This window comes from Elephas maximus, chromosome 6, assembly GCF_024166365.1.
Source record: "Elephas maximus indicus isolate mEleMax1 chromosome 6, mEleMax1 primary haplotype, whole genome shotgun sequence".
Classification (NCBI taxonomy): domain Eukaryota; kingdom Metazoa; phylum Chordata; class Mammalia; order Proboscidea; family Elephantidae; genus Elephas; species Elephas maximus.
In genome coordinates this window covers 23,791,487-23,807,513 of record NC_064824.1, presented here as the reverse complement: position 1 = coordinate 23,807,513, position 16,027 = coordinate 23,791,487, and positions in this window count along the sequence as shown.

Genomic DNA, 16,027 nt, shown 5'->3' with positions numbered 1-16,027 from the left:
CTCATGCACATTTTTGCAGTGATTGCTATATGTCTCCATCCCCATGCTAACCCAAGTTGGCAGAGCCTGTCAGTACTTATATAGCAAGAATAAGAGAATCATGCCTAAAACCAATGGACTTCAAACTATAATCTCTAATGAATGCCAAGGAATCTGAAATTCTCATTAGAAACATTTCTGTAGGTTAAGCCCAACATATTAAGAGAAGACAGACTTGATTTTTCATCCTGTTTCTGCTACTTATTCACTCTGTGAATTCAGGCTTTCGTTAACCTCTCCGATCTACAAAATGAGAGCAATAATATGTGCCTGACAGGATTGTGGTTGTGAGTAGATGAAGTGTTCAGGTAAAGTGTTTGGCGTTTGGAGGGTAGGGAGGATTTCATCTTAAGTGAAAGATAAGTTATAACACGAATAACAAGAGAAAAATTTTACTAAAACTAGTGTTTATGTAACTACTCATTATTTTTATATGCATAACTAATATATGTATGTGTGTATGTGCATATTAGAGAGAATATACTTGGTTACATAAATACTGTAGTGTAGGCAATGCTATCAGTTTCTGTAATTCTTCCCTGATAAATATTCTTCTAAGGCTTTTCATTAATTCTTCAATGTTTTTTTTATTTCCCTCTAGAGTTCCCATAGTGTTATCAATACCTACTTGCCTAAACACTGGAAAAAGACAATTAATCCATTCAGAAACCCTTTAAATTACACACACATTTCTATTGGTTTCTCTACCATGTGTTGATGCTTTTACTTTTGATTATAGTCATGGAATCTTTCACACATTCATGGAGCGGACTGCTTGGCTCTGAAAACCAAGTAGGCTCTGAAAGAATGAATTGGGTCTGGAACAAGGAAAGGCGTTGTACATGGGCGAGTTGAGATGGAGCATTTTGAAGAAATATTTGGATAGTTAGGAGACAAAATCAAGCATTTCACCTGGCACTGCCACTGCAAAAGATCCAAATATCCCATGTGTGAAGACTAAATTCTAGGGTGCCCCCATGATTCCTGCCTGCTGATCATTCACATCCATGTATAATCTCCTTCTATTGAGTGTGAGTGGGACCTATGACTTGTTTCTAACTGAGGAAATATAGCAAAAGTGATATAAGACCCCATCTTGCTCTCAGATTCACTCTAGAAGCTCTCCTTGCTGGCTTCATGAACTATTCCACCATTTTGTGGAAGCCCACTTGTCAAGGAACTTTTGGTAGCCTCTAGAACCTGAAGACAGGGTCTAGTAGCTGAAGGCTGCTTCTGTCCAACAGCCAGCAAAAAACTGAAGATCTCAAAAAACCATAAGGAATGGAATGCTGCCAGCATCCACACTGAGTGGAAAGCAGATCTTTCCTCAGTAGAGCCTCCATCCCTGTTCAACACTTTGACTGTGGCCTGTAAAATGCTAGGCAAAGACCTGGCTAAGCCATACCCAGACTCTGGAATAACAGAAAATATAGAAAAATAAACATGCATGTTGTTGTAAGTCATTAAGTTTGTGGAGATTTGTTACAGAGAATTAAATAACTGACACAAGTTTTGACATCTGGAAGTAGGATGCTGCTATAACAAAAATTTTAAAATATGGGAGTAGTTTTGGAACTTGGAAGTAGGCAAAAGTTAGAGGAATTTGGGAAGTCATGACAGAGAGAGCCTAAATCACCTCAAATAGGCTGTTAGATTTGCATTGGGCAAATCTGCTGCAAGAGACCTCTTTAAAGTCACGTTGAAGAATATGGTGTGCCTGATCCTTTGTGTTTTCAATTGCCTCATACGCATGTGAAAGCTGGACAATGTGAATAGGGAAGACCAAAGAAGAATTGATGCTTTTGAATTATGGTGTTGGCGAAAAATGTTAAATATGCCTTGGACTGCCAAAAGAATGAACAAATCTGTCTTGGAAGAAATACAGCTAGGATGCTTCTTAGAAGCAAGGGTGCCAAGGCTTTATCTCACGTGCCTTGGGCATATTATCAGGAGCAATCAGTCCCTGCAGAAGGACATCATGCTTGATAAAGCAGAGGGTCGGGGAAAAAGAGGAAGACTCTCAATGAAATGGATTGACACAGTGGCTGCAACCATGGGCTCAAGCATGACAATGATTGTGGGGATGATGCATGACTGGGGAGTGTTTCGTTCTATTGTGCATAAGGTCAATATGAGTCAGAACTAACTGGACGCAGCTAACAACAATAACAGGTATGCTCAATCAAACCATACCCAGCCCAGTGACCTCAAGTCGGAATAAGACCTCTGAAAAGCTGAAGGGTGTTTTCCCTCAGCCATCTCAGCAGGAGTCAAAGCTAGAAAAAGCTAATCTTAAAAAAAAAAAAAAAATCTGTGGATATGGCTTTTGTCTAATGAAGTACATCCCAGTGAAACCTACTGAAACTACATGGTTTTTGAGAAAATTATTTCACCAGAAACACTGCTAGTTTGGTCTGAAAGGGACAGAGCTAGTTTAAAATGAAAGAAGCCTGTTTGACTCCTATAAAACTACTAGTAGGAAGAAGGCTGATAAAAAACAAACAAACAAAAAAAAAACACAGCTTTAAGTACATGCTACGTTTCATGAATTTGGATTCCTGGTGACTACTAACCACAAGGTTGGCCGTTTAAATCCACCAGCTGCTCCTCGGAAAACCTATGATGCAGTTCTACTCTGTCCTATCGGATCACTATGAGTCTGGATCGACTCGACGGCAAGGTTGTTTTTTTTTTTTTTTTAGACCAGCGATTTCTTATACCTTCTATCTCCTTCCCTGTTTCAACAGGAATATCTGCCGTTGTCATATTTTGCCTGTCTCACTATTGTATATTAGGTGTGTGTAGCACAAATAACTTGTCTCTTTAGCTTTACAGATCATGCGATTGAGAAACACAACATCGGAAGATATCATCCACAGCTGAACTTTAATTAGATGATGAAATTCTTGACTTTGAGCAGATGCTGTAATGGGATGAGATTCTTGAGAACTCTGGAAGGGGGTGAATGGTGCTTACCTCGCTTTTCAGATCATCTGTAGTGAACAATTTCACAGTTTTTAACCACATCAAAGATTCCGCTTCTAGGCACGGCTGTCCTCTGTTTCCCTCCCAACCCCACAGCACATTCCTACAGAATCAAAGCCCCTTTTCACATTTACAATCCCGGAGGGAGACGTGTTAACCAGTAAGCATTTGAAATTGGTCACTACAGGTTACTAAGTAAGCCCAGGTAAGACTGTATTTACTTTGCTCACTGGGTACTCTGCCCCTGTACGGGAGGAACATAAACTGCTACCGCCCAGAGGGCAGACTGCTGGAAGGATGAAATGCCTCCAGCATGGTCCCTGGTGATCCCTGCCTTCTGGTGTTCACATTCTTGTATTCACTTCCTTTGAGTGTGGGCAGGGCCCATGACTTACTTCTAACCAAAAGAATGTGGCTAAGATGATTGTATGCAAAGCATTTGATTAAATTGCACTATGTAATTTTCCATCATGCTAACAGACTCACTCTAGGTATTCTCCTTGCTGACTTAATGACGTAAGTTTTCATGTTGGGGAAGCCCACAGGGTAAGGAACTGTAGAAAGCCTCTAGGAACTGCAGATATTTCTAGGAGCTGAGTACAACCTCTGACTAACAGCCAGCAACAAAGAAACAAACAAAAACTGAAGCTATTACTCCTACAAACAAAAGGAACTGAATGTTGTGAACATCCAAAAGGGTGGAGAAGTAAATCCTTTCTCAGTAACGTCTATAGATGAGAATCCAGCCTTATTCCATGCTTTGAATTCATCCCTCTGACATCCTAAGCAGAGGACCCAGCTAGAACATACCAGAGTTCCTGATCCACAGAAATAGTGAGATAATAAATGTATATATTTTCCAGTGTGAGAGTATGCACTTAAAAATGTTAAATAATTCAACTAGTTTCCCACAAATAGGAGTTGTTCCATAGATGTCTCATGGTTGATTAATTAAATTAAATAATTTTAAAATTTGTGGTTGTTGTTAGGTGCCATTCAGTAGGTTCCAACTCATAGCGAATCTGTATAAAACAGAACAATACTTTGCTTGGTCTTGCCCCATCCTCACAACAACCGTTGCTATGTTTAAGCCCGTTGTTGCAGCTACTGTGTCAATCCATTTCGCTGACAGTCTTCTTTTTAAATTTAGCACCTGCTGAAAAAAAAACAAAAAAAACTTTTTATGGTCCCCTGTGGAAATTCTATTCTGTCCCATAGGGTCACTTTGAGTCGGAATCGGCTTGACAGCAACGGATTTGGTTTGGGTTTGGTATGGATATTCTACCAGTAGAATTGTAGGGGTCCCCTATGGAAATGTCAATGTTTTTTACTTGAGCCCTGATAATATTTTTTTATAAGTAATTATATCATGGAGATGAAAATAGGGGGAAATTGCTGATTACAAATATATTTGCACATTCTGTTACTTAGCATAGGGTCGCTATGAGTCGGAATTGACTCAACGGCACTGGGTTTGGTTTTTTTGTTTTGTTATTACTTAGTAAAAAAAAGGGTAACAACGATAGTCAGTTTCCCATTATCTACATGTGAATTATTGTATTTTGCCTAACCACAGCTTATTTCCTGATGAAAGCTTATTTGCACCCCTTACCTAATCTAGAAATACATTGATATAAATAGAAATAAATAAATAAATTCAATGTCACCGTTCTCAAGAAACGGTTTTCTGTTGACTTGTGCTTTGCTCATGATATCTTGCCCAGAGTTTTTCACAGCAGTTGTTCAATAAATTCTTGTTGAATTTGATAGCATAAACTGTATTTTCTCCTATGTTTAGATTTTTTTTTGATAACTAAGAGTTAATGGAGCATGACTGTCTCAGCAATGGCACTCTGAAATCACAGATTTAATCTGAAGATATTTTATGTCAAAAGGTATTGAGGCCTTAGTATCACAGATGCTTCAACAGATGGACAATAGTATCTGAAAACCACGTCTCATGGAATTGTGAAATGGTGTAGGGAAATGAATCATGAGCCTCTGACAGGAAACTGTAGGTGAAATACAAATTTTAGTGTTTCTGTTTTTTAAGTTTAGAAAATCTATGGCTCTCTAAGGACAATATACAATACAGGGGAAATCAGTACAACTGGACTAAACTAAAAGCTAAGAAGTTTCCTGAACACAGACAAACACTTCGAGGGACAAAGTAGCAGGGGCAGTAGTCTGGGGACCATGGTTTCAGGGACATGTAGGTCAACGGCATAACAAAATTTATTAAGAAAATATTCTGCATCCCACGTTGGAGAGTGGCATCTGGGGTCTTAAAAGCTTGCAAGTGGTCTTCTAAGATGCATCAGTTGGTCCCAAGCCACTTGGAGCAAAGGAGAATGAACACCAAAGACCCAAGAAAAATATTAGCCCAAGAGACAAAAAGCCCACATAAACCACAGATTCCATCAGCCTGAGGCCAGAAGAACTAGATGGTGCCTGGCTACCACCAACGACTGCCCTGACAGGGAACACAGCAAAGAGTCCCTGACGGATCAGGAGAAAAGTGTGGAGCAGAACTCAGATTCACATAAAAAGACCAGACTTAATGGTCTGACTGAGACTGGAGGAACCCACCAAAGCTATGGCTCCTGGAGGCTCTGTTAACCCAGAACTGAAACCATTCCCGATGCCTACTCTTCAGACAAAGATTAGACTGGACTATAAAACATAAAATAATATTTGTGAAGGGTGTGCTTCTTAGTTCAAGCAGATACACAAGACCAAATGGGCACCTCCTGTCTGGAGGCAGGATGAGAAGGCAGGAAGGAACATGGGAAACCAGAGGTGGAAAAGGGGAGCATGCTGTCACATTACAGGGATTGCAACTAGTGTCACATAATATGTGTATAAATTTTTGTATGAGAAATTAACTTGAACTGTAAACTTTCACCTAAAGCACAATAAAAAAACAAACAAAGAACTATGGCTCTCCAAATTGTATATTTTCTTTCATTCATCCACTTTTCTTCATTCCACTCATTCAGATTCTTAATGTCATCTAGCTTCATCTTAAACTCTGACCATAAGTTAGAATTACTTTTTACGCATCCATTAAGTGACCGACTGACTATCATCTTAACCCCACTCCAGTGAGTCAACCTCAGTATAGAAACTTGCTTTGATTGCTTTAAATTGTCTGAAGCATTTGACAGTCCATCTTCACCAGTACAGTTTAGAAGGGAGCACAGTTCAGAATCAAGTAGGATCCTCATGTAGGATTCATTCATATTTTCACACATTCAAACACACACACACACACACACAAACTTGGAAGAATAATAATAGTTACCTTTGAGATGTGAAATCAAGTATTTTTTATTTGCTTTTCCTTATTTTTGACAATAAGTATGACTGAGATTTTTTTTAAATCTTGCTTTTATTGGTAAGACCTGTAAGTCCATATTTAAATGTGGCCACTCACATGGGTAGAAATGTAGTAATCAAATATAGTCACACTGAATAAAGTCAGTTTGAGGATAAGAAAGATTCTTATGCATAAAACACCATGGATGCAGGCTTGTGAGCACATATTTATACATAATGAGAATTTGTATGTTCCTCTTCTCTATTACGGAAACCCTGGTGGCACAGTGGTTAACTGGTATGGCTGCTAACCAAAAGGTTGGCAGTTCGAATCCACCAGGTGCTCCTTGGAAACTCTAAGGGGCATTTCTGCTCTGTCCTATAGGGTCTCTATGAGTTGAAATTAACTCAACAGCAATGGGTTTGGTTTTGGTTTTGGTCCTCTATTATAATTTTGAAACATGCTCATTTTTAAGTTTTCAACAAAAAGCTAGCAGATGGTGAAGGCAAAAATAAAATAAATAGGTCACTTAAATAGCTTAGTGTCCTCACAAAATTCAAGTAAAAAGAGATATACTTTCATTATTTTACTAGATATTCCTCAGAATAAAATACATAGGCAAAATTAAAAATGTTCCTACTGATTTAAAAATATTTTACGGTATTTGTGTTGATCTGAATGGTCTCTATTCTCTATCAACCATTTATTCCTTAGTAATAATATTGTTTAGAATTTTTATTTCATCATTAATATTTTGACAATGTAAATTTTCAGTTATATGTTATATATTTTTTATTTATCTAAATTTCTTTATCCTTATATGAGCCATACTTAGAAAATTATTAGTGTTAATATAAAAAAACTAAAACATACTATGACTATCATAGTATAAATGCTTTAATCATATAAACAAGAAGAGAAGGAATCTTTTCCTAGCATCTCTTGCAAGTAGTTCAGGAAACAATTCTTACATTGATTTTATTGAAAGAAAACTAAAATATGTTTTCTGTTTATTGCAAGAGATTCATTTCAAAACAATTTGAAAATACTGATGTACTGCTCTGCCTCTCAGTTTTTATTGTCTACCTACTGCAATAGATGATTAGAGGAAAAAATAATTTGAATCTCAACATGGAATACAAAGAGACAGAATACCTTTCTTCATGATTTATCTAGCAAAAGAGCTGAATCCTTCTTCATCAGTGACAAAAGGCTTTGCTACACTGAAATGAATGGACCTTATTCAGGCTATAGTGGTGGTTGATTCGTTTATCTTGTAAATAACATATTGCTCCTTAAAAGCTACAATACTAAATATGATGGGTGAAGTGACTGTACTTTCAAGAATTCTAGGATTTATGTTAACATTTTCATATAAGAAAATATTGAATATCTGAACAACTTGTATTTGACCAGATCAATAACTTTGTTTGTGGAGTTATACAAGGGATGATTTTCTTAGAATTTCAGTTGTCTATGAATCTTATCCAACAGCTCCTACAAATGGAAAATAGAATATTATCAAACACAAACTCCAGTGAAATTTGGTGCAAACTCTTTCTGTATAATATAGAAAGCTAGATTCATGTCCTTCGGAAATAATTCTTTTATCTTGTCCCTGTAGGTAATTTGTACTGGGTTAAAAGTCTCCTGAATTTTGAACAAATACAGACTAGAAGAAAGTTGAAATAGGAGAGAAGGACATCCCCCTGTGTGGAGAAAATGGCAGAACATTGGTTGAAATTTTTTTAAAGAAAAGTGCTTTGTCATCAAGGGGAAAAAAACGAACCCCAGAAATTTGATAAAATTCTTTTTTTTTTTTTAATGGCATTATTTCAGAGACATTAACTTCTATAAACAGAATAGAATCAGAAATGATTCTTCATTCAATTCTCATGGCATAAAAGAACAAAGTATTTGGCAAACACATTTTCCAAGTCTGTGAGGTGAGGTGTTTCTAAGACTTGACATGCTGAATAATTTGGGAATGTTGCAAATAATTTAACATGCTCTCTCTCTCTGTTGGGAATTAAAGAATCTCCCAGCCTTACCATAAAAGTGAGTTACCTAATATATGGCCAACTGATTTTTGACAAGAGTTCTAAGTCCATTCAATGGGGAAGACAGAGTCTTTTGAATAAATGGTTTGGGAAAATTGGATTTCTACATGCAAAAGAATGAGTCAGGACCCATGCCTCACACCCTACACAAAAGCCAATTCAAAATGGATTAAGGACCAAATGTGAAAATAAAATCCTTAGGAGAAAACAGGAATGTGGCTATGGGGCCTAGTTGTTAGTGATGGATTATCAGATATCATAACAAAACCATGAGCAGCAAAAGACAAAACAGATAAATTGGACCTCATAAAATTAAGTAATTTTATTCATCAAAGGACTTTATTAAAAGTGAAGAGACAACCTACAGACTGGGAGAAAAATCTACAGGACACATATCTGACAATGGTCTAATATTCAAAATATATATTAAACTTCTACAACTTAATAACAAAAAGACAAACAACCCAATCAAAAAATAATCAAAAGACTTGAACAGATATTTTACCAAAGAGGACATTCAAAGGGCCAACAAGCACTCGAAAAAATGTTCAACGTCATTAATCATTACAGAGAGGCAACATGGAGATTTACTCGATCTGTCTGCTTTGAGGAGCTGCCCACTTTAGATTAAAAGCTGATGTAAGAGTAAAAAATACATAGGAACTCCCTGTAGCATCTTTGAAATTGTAGTGAGCTAAATAGTGTCAGCTGATACCTGAGAACTGGCAATATTTGGAAGGATTCTTACCTGCAGTCTTTCTAGTGGGAGTGTGGTCGTTTAGACACCTTGATTTTAGACTTCTGATCTCCAGAACTGTGAGAATATAAATTGTTTCTGTTTTAATCCTCTAAATTGGTGGTAATTTGTTGTGGTGGCCTTAGGAGCTAAAGCAGCAAATTACCCATAAATCCAAAATTATTCCAAAATAAAAAGTTCATTTTATAAAACAAAAAATGTGGGTTACTTAACTTCTTTGAGCTTCAGTGTTTTTAGTAGAAAGATTGAATTAATATTAACTTGAAATTTTCTTCAAAACGAGGACTGAGAAAAGTAATCCTAGATAGGCAAACCTACTGTAAAAAAAGTAAAATGACCCTTAGGTCAAGGAAATTTTGGAATGAAGGTATTAAAATACCTTAGAGATATAGATAGAATATCTATCAGGGTATGGGTTGGGTAGCTTATGGGAAATAGAAAAACAAAAGTCAGAGAGGCGTATGTTAGAAGCATCCCATCTGCCTTTTACAAGGGCATAGAATGGGTAGCCATTTGATTTTGAGGATTATGGTTCTATATATCAACAAGAACTGAAAAACTTTTATTGAGATCAGGTTATCTTTTAGTTCTTTCTTGATTACTGTGAAATGCGGCATTTTAGTTAGGAGCACAGGTTTAAAACCAGATTGACTGGATTTGAATACAACCTTGAGAAAGTAATCTAACATCTGTGTATCTGAAATTTGTCATCTGTATACGAATTGTTGTAAGGGTAAAAGGAGCTAATATTTGTAAAGTGCTTAGAATAGTGCCTGACACAGTAAGCACTCTATAAATGTTTGAAAAAGAGGGAAGAAATAACTTGGCTTCCTATTTAGAACACCTAAAATAATTTGTCTTCTTTAGTATAACTTTTCTCTTGAAAGAAAGATTCATGCTTAAAGAGAAAACAAAAATAGATTTCTGAGCCTTCAGTGCTGAGGACCAGACTCAGGATCATGATACCTTCTCCAAAGTAGTCTATGCCAACATGGGAAAGTTCTTGTTTTAGAGCTAACAAAGCTGTTGTGGTGGTATCTGGCTTGCCTCCTAAATGTGAAACTTCCAACGTAGATAAGCATTGGTGATACGGGAAGCACAAATGACTGAACCACATGTAATAGTATTGATGAAATATGTGAATGCATTGAGCACTCATCCTGAGGCCAGCACTTTGGTGAGCGCTTTACTTACAACATATTATCAGTATATTCTCACCAGAACCCTATGAGACAAGTACCATTGCCATCCCTACTTAGAGATGAGGAACAGCAAATGTAGGGTGGTTATGTGAGATACCGAAAGTCATGATTCTAGAATACGGTATTCTGGAATTCAACTGTAGCTCTCTGACTAGAGATTGAGTGATATTTGTCTTTTTTATTTTTTACTTTTTATTATGGTTAATTTCAAACACAAATAGTAGACAGGACAGTATAAAGAATCTCCATAACCCCCTCTCCACCCAGCTTCAGTACCTATCAACTCATGGCCAACCTTATTTTATTTTTACACTCATCTACTTACCCAGATTACAAATTATTTTATCTGTAAATATGAGGACTCTTTTTTAAAAACATAGCTACAATAAAAGTAGCACACCTAGTAATCACCACTAACTCCTTAATCTAATAAAATATCCAGTTTGTGTTCAAATTTCAAGCATCTCATAAATATCATAATGTCATAAATGTTGTTTTGCTACTTCAATTTTCTTACATGGCTTTTAAAATCTTTAGTTTGTAGGTTTTTGCATGCTTTCTTTTTTCTCTCCTTTTACTTTATTTTGGAAAAACGGGGTTATCTGTCCTCTAGAATTTTCCACAGTCTGGGTTTTGGTAACTGCATCACAGTAGCATAATGTAGTTTAACGTGCTACTTCTTCTCATTTCCTAAGAAGGGATACTCAAATAATGATTTACTTTAGTTGTTGTCATTGTTAATTTTTTTTTTGTTTCTCAGAACTACTTTAGAAGTGATTTTCTTTTTTCTTCTATCAGGAAGTATATAATTTTGGTTTTTGTTTTATTAGCAGTCATTAATGACATCATCTAGTTCAATTCAGAAGGAGTTGCAAAAATGGTAATGTTTTGATTATATCATTTCGTCTTCATTTGTTTCTTGAAGTACTACTAATGAAAAAATTTTCACCTATCTAAAAAAAAAAAAGTTTTTTTTTGTTTTTTACTGTTTGGCTACATAGTGGTACAGTTTGTACAGGAAAGACAGGATACTTTGTTTTGCCTTTTACTTACTAGACTTCAAATAAGGAGTTGGCACCTAAGCATCTTCCAAATAAGACCAATTAATTTTATTATTTCCATTTAAATATGAAATAAAAAAATTAAATACATTTGACATATTTCAAAGCATTGGAGCTTTATTCTATTTGATGTCTAAAGTGTCTCTTTATTGGCCATGGGAAGTCTTTCCCTGCATCCATCACCTCAATGCTACCTGGTAATTCAAAATATTTTAACAAAGCTTTTTTTAAAAAAAAAGAAAACACACTGTAAATTTACATTATAAATAGTTTCACTATTTTATTATAAAAATATGTAAACCTAAAAAAAATTAAAGACTTCCGGCCAACATGGCACCATAGACAGAAGCTCCATGCCATCCCTCCACAGCAAAGACCCAAAAAACTAAGTAAAACAGAGACAAACATCATTCCTGGAACCTGAAGTGCCAAATGAAGAAACAGAGAACTCAGCCAAGCACCGAATGGAATAAGAAACTGACAGTGGACAGAGAGTGAGGAGAGAGATGCGCGGAGGGCCCCATCAGCTAACGCAGCATGGATCCGCCATCTTGGACTCCTGTCGGGGACTGACAGACAGGGAGCACGGGAAAGCAGCATCGCAGAACTCCCAGCTAGAGACAGAGCACCCAGTAACCAGCAATACATGCTTTGCCACCGCCCATTCTCTCCCTGCTCTCTACCTCCAAGCTTCCTGGCTGGCTGTGGTGGCTAGGCTGGCTGGAAAGTGCAGCATCCATGCTACTTGGATTCTCCCCACCCACGTTGGACATCAGAAGACAGAGAGTAAGGAAAGCAGCTTCACAAAGTTCCCAGCAGGAGACAGAGCACCTGTTAATGGGCGATATATGCTTTCCTATCCTCCCACCCCCCACCTTCAGCCTCCTCTGCTTCCCACCAGCCACAGTCTCTTGGCTGGGAGGCAACTGCTTTGGCCTCAGGCAGCTTAGATGCACCTTGCCCAGACCGGCTGGGCCCCTGAGCTGGTATTCCTTCTTTCCCTCTCTTTTGGTTTGTTCTGTGCCTCCTACCACCTCCCCCTCCTTTCTCTGGAACACCTGGCTCCATGTGCCATCTTTGCTTCCTCTTGAAAGGCTGTGAAGCCAAGGTCAACTGGGGAACTAGTCCACTGGCCTGTGACACCAAGCTGGTGGGATCCCTGGGCTTTTTTCCCCCTTGTTTTGCTTTGTTCTGTTTTGTTTGCTTGTTTTCTTTTTCTTTTATCAGCTTAGAAGCCCCTTCTAGCCAGGCTGCACTGCACAGCTCAAGAGCCACTCCCCCAGTCTGCACAGACTGTATGTGGGATCCCTGAAGGCATTTCTCTTTTTATTTTTTCTTTCTTTCTTTTTTTTCTCTCTCTCTCTTTTTCCCTTTCTGTCTCCATTTTTCAGTTCTCATTTCTCTACACTGAGCTTCTTTTCCTGTCTCCTGAATACCTGGTGGTCTGTGACATCTATACCCCCTCTAGCCAGTCTATACCGTGCAGCCTGGGAGCCACTTCTCCGGTCTTAGCAGCCCCAACGGTGAGACTCTGGGACTCCAGGGGGCTTTTCTTTTCTAAATTTTTATCAAGTTTTTTTCTTTCTTTTTTCCCTTTTTCTTTCCTTCTTCATTTTTTTTTCTTTTTGCTTTTTTCCATTTCTTGGTTTCTCATCTCTCCACTCCAATGGCAATCTCCCTTAACACTCTCTCTCTTTTTTTTATCTTTCTTTGCTTGTTTGTTTTTGGCTCCTGTTTTTCTCTCATCTCTCTCCTGTTTCTCATAACCCTATTATCTCCACACATAACAACCTCCCCCTTCTTTCCTGCCTAGCTGCACTGTGCACTGAACATCACATCTCCGAGCAGCACAAGCATGGTCTACTGGAACCTGCCCTGCACCGATTCCTGGCCTGCCCTGTCAGCCCTAATAGGAGCCACAAAAGACCCATCCCAGCTCCTCCCCTTCATCTGGACCTGCCTAGTTCAAACCTAGGAAGATAAGGGTAAATTTCAAGGTAAACACAAAGAAAATTAACAAACCTACTCATCAAAATAAAGAAGAAAAACATAAAGTCTGAATAAGACAAAATCTACAAAAACAAAAGAAAACCACAAATGAAAGGAATTCAACACAGGAGAGTAAGAGGAACAAAGAAAATGTTACCACAACAATAATAATAATAAAAAAAAAAGCAGTACAAAATGACAGCAGTAAACTCAATGATAAAGAACAACGATGAATCTGTGAATCCTCTCATAACATGGACACATCTGGAGGACATTATGCTGAATGTAATAAGTCAATCACAAAAGGACAAATATTACATGAGACCACTACTGTAAAAACTCATGAAAAAGTTTACATACAAAAAAAAAAAAAAATTGATGGTTACAAGGGAGGGGAGGGGTGGGGAGAGAAAAACACTTAATAGACAAAAGATAAGCAGTAACTTTGGTGAAGGGTAAGACAGTACACAATACTGGGGAAGCCAGCACAACCTGTACAAGCAAGGCTACGGTAGCTCCATAGATGCGTCCAAACTTCCTGAGGGACCAAATTGCTGGGCTGAGGGCTGTGGGGACCATGGTCACAGGAAACATCTAGCTCAAATGGCATGACAGAGTGTATAAACAAAATGTTCTACACTCTACTTTGGTGAGTACCATCTTGGGTCTGAAAAGCCTGTGAGCAGCCATCTAGGATGCTCTACTGGTCTCACTTCTTTGCAAGCAAGGAAGAGTGGAGAAAACTAAAGACACAAGGGAAAGATTAGTCCGCAGGACTAATGGAGCACATCTAGCATGGCCTCCACCAGACTGGGTCCAGTACAATGAGATGGTGCCCAGCTACCACCACTGACTTCTCTAACAGGGATCACAATAGACAGTCCAGTACAGGGCTGGAGAAAAAAGTAGAACAAAATTCTAACTGAAAAAGAAAGACTAGACTTGCTGGCCTGACAGAAACTGGAGAAACCCTGAGAATATGGCTCCAGATATCCTTCCACCTCAGTAATGGGGCCACTCCTGAGGTTCACCCTTCAGCCAAAGATTGAACAGGCCCATAGAACAAAACAAGACTAAAGGGGCACACCAGCACTGGGGCAGGGACTGGAAGGCAGGAGGGAATAGAAAAGCTGGTAATAGGGAACCCAGGATTGAGAAGGGAGGGTGTTGACATGTCGTGGGCTTGTTAACTAATGTCATATGACAATGTGTGTACTAATTGTTTGATGAGAAACTATTTTGTCCTGTAAACCTTCATCTAAAGTTCAATAAAATATATATATATATACATAAAATTGAAAAAGTGTACAGCATATAGCCATATAGCTACAATGAATATTTTAGTAATTTGTTTTATCTCATATTCCATTCATCTAGCCATGTCTCTATTCTTCCATCAGTCTAATGTGAATTTTAACCACTCTGCTATCCTAACTTTCATTATCAATACAATTATTCTATGAGATACACAGTGTATATACTATGAGTCCCTCTAGTGACTCATACAGTTAGTACCTTTCTCATCATAAATATGGCATTGAGAGTGGTAGTACATAACTATACTATGAATGGATGGATGGACAAATACATGGAAGGATAAAGCGACTGAATGAAACCAAGGAGAGTGGAATTGAAACCAAGGTCTTCTGACTCTTTTCCTGTTTCCCTTCATCTTGTGAATTTCTTACCTTGCCAAGCTGTTGCAATTCTAAGATGGGAAAAAGATATTAAAAAATGTTGAATTTTTAAATATGTCAATATCTTTATACACAAGCAACTTAAAACATCATCAACATAGGTAAAATAGAGAGATTGATTTGTTTAATCTCACAAATACTCATGTGCTATTATCCTCCAAATCGTAGAGGAGGAAATCAAGGCACAGAGAGAATAAGCAACATGCATATCTCAAATGCCTGGGAAATGTCATACATCCCTCTTCTAATAAACTGCAGTTAGTCGTTGTGAAAACCTAGGAACCCTCGTTACTCAGAAATTGCATTCAATAGTTCGTTATGGTGATATTCTTTGCACTGATCCAAATATATCCATGACTTTTTCTTACTTGTGAAGACACTGCTTTATTTCTCTTGAAAATTAAAAATTATTAGCATTAGTGAACTAAGATGTCCAAAGATGATTCCTTGGAAATTGGATCATCACCTAAAACCACTGCTGGTTTCAGCATGCTCTGTACTTCCAAGCATGAATCTTCGTGCAGCATGGGGACGGCTGCTTGCTTGGTTTATTTCCCCGTAATGAACCTATAGCTCAAACTCATTGCAGAATAGCTTTCTTCCAAGCAAAAAAGAAGAGATCCTCTTGGGAATAGGAAAAGAAATTATGATGTGCTGAGTGAACAAGTTGTTCTCTTTGCAGTTGAATCAAAGAACAGATTTGTCATATTTCCCTGAGGAAATTAATCTTAAATTTTGTACCTTTCAGTTACTGGAATATTAATGGAACTGAATTAAAATAACAGATCCAATTCCTTGAACTCAGTAGTTCTTACTCCATCTCTTCTCATTTCCTGCCTTCAGATATTTAAGGATTAGTAAACAAACAAACAAACAAACCAAGGAAAGATAGAGTTGGTGCGAATGAGCAGGTAGCGA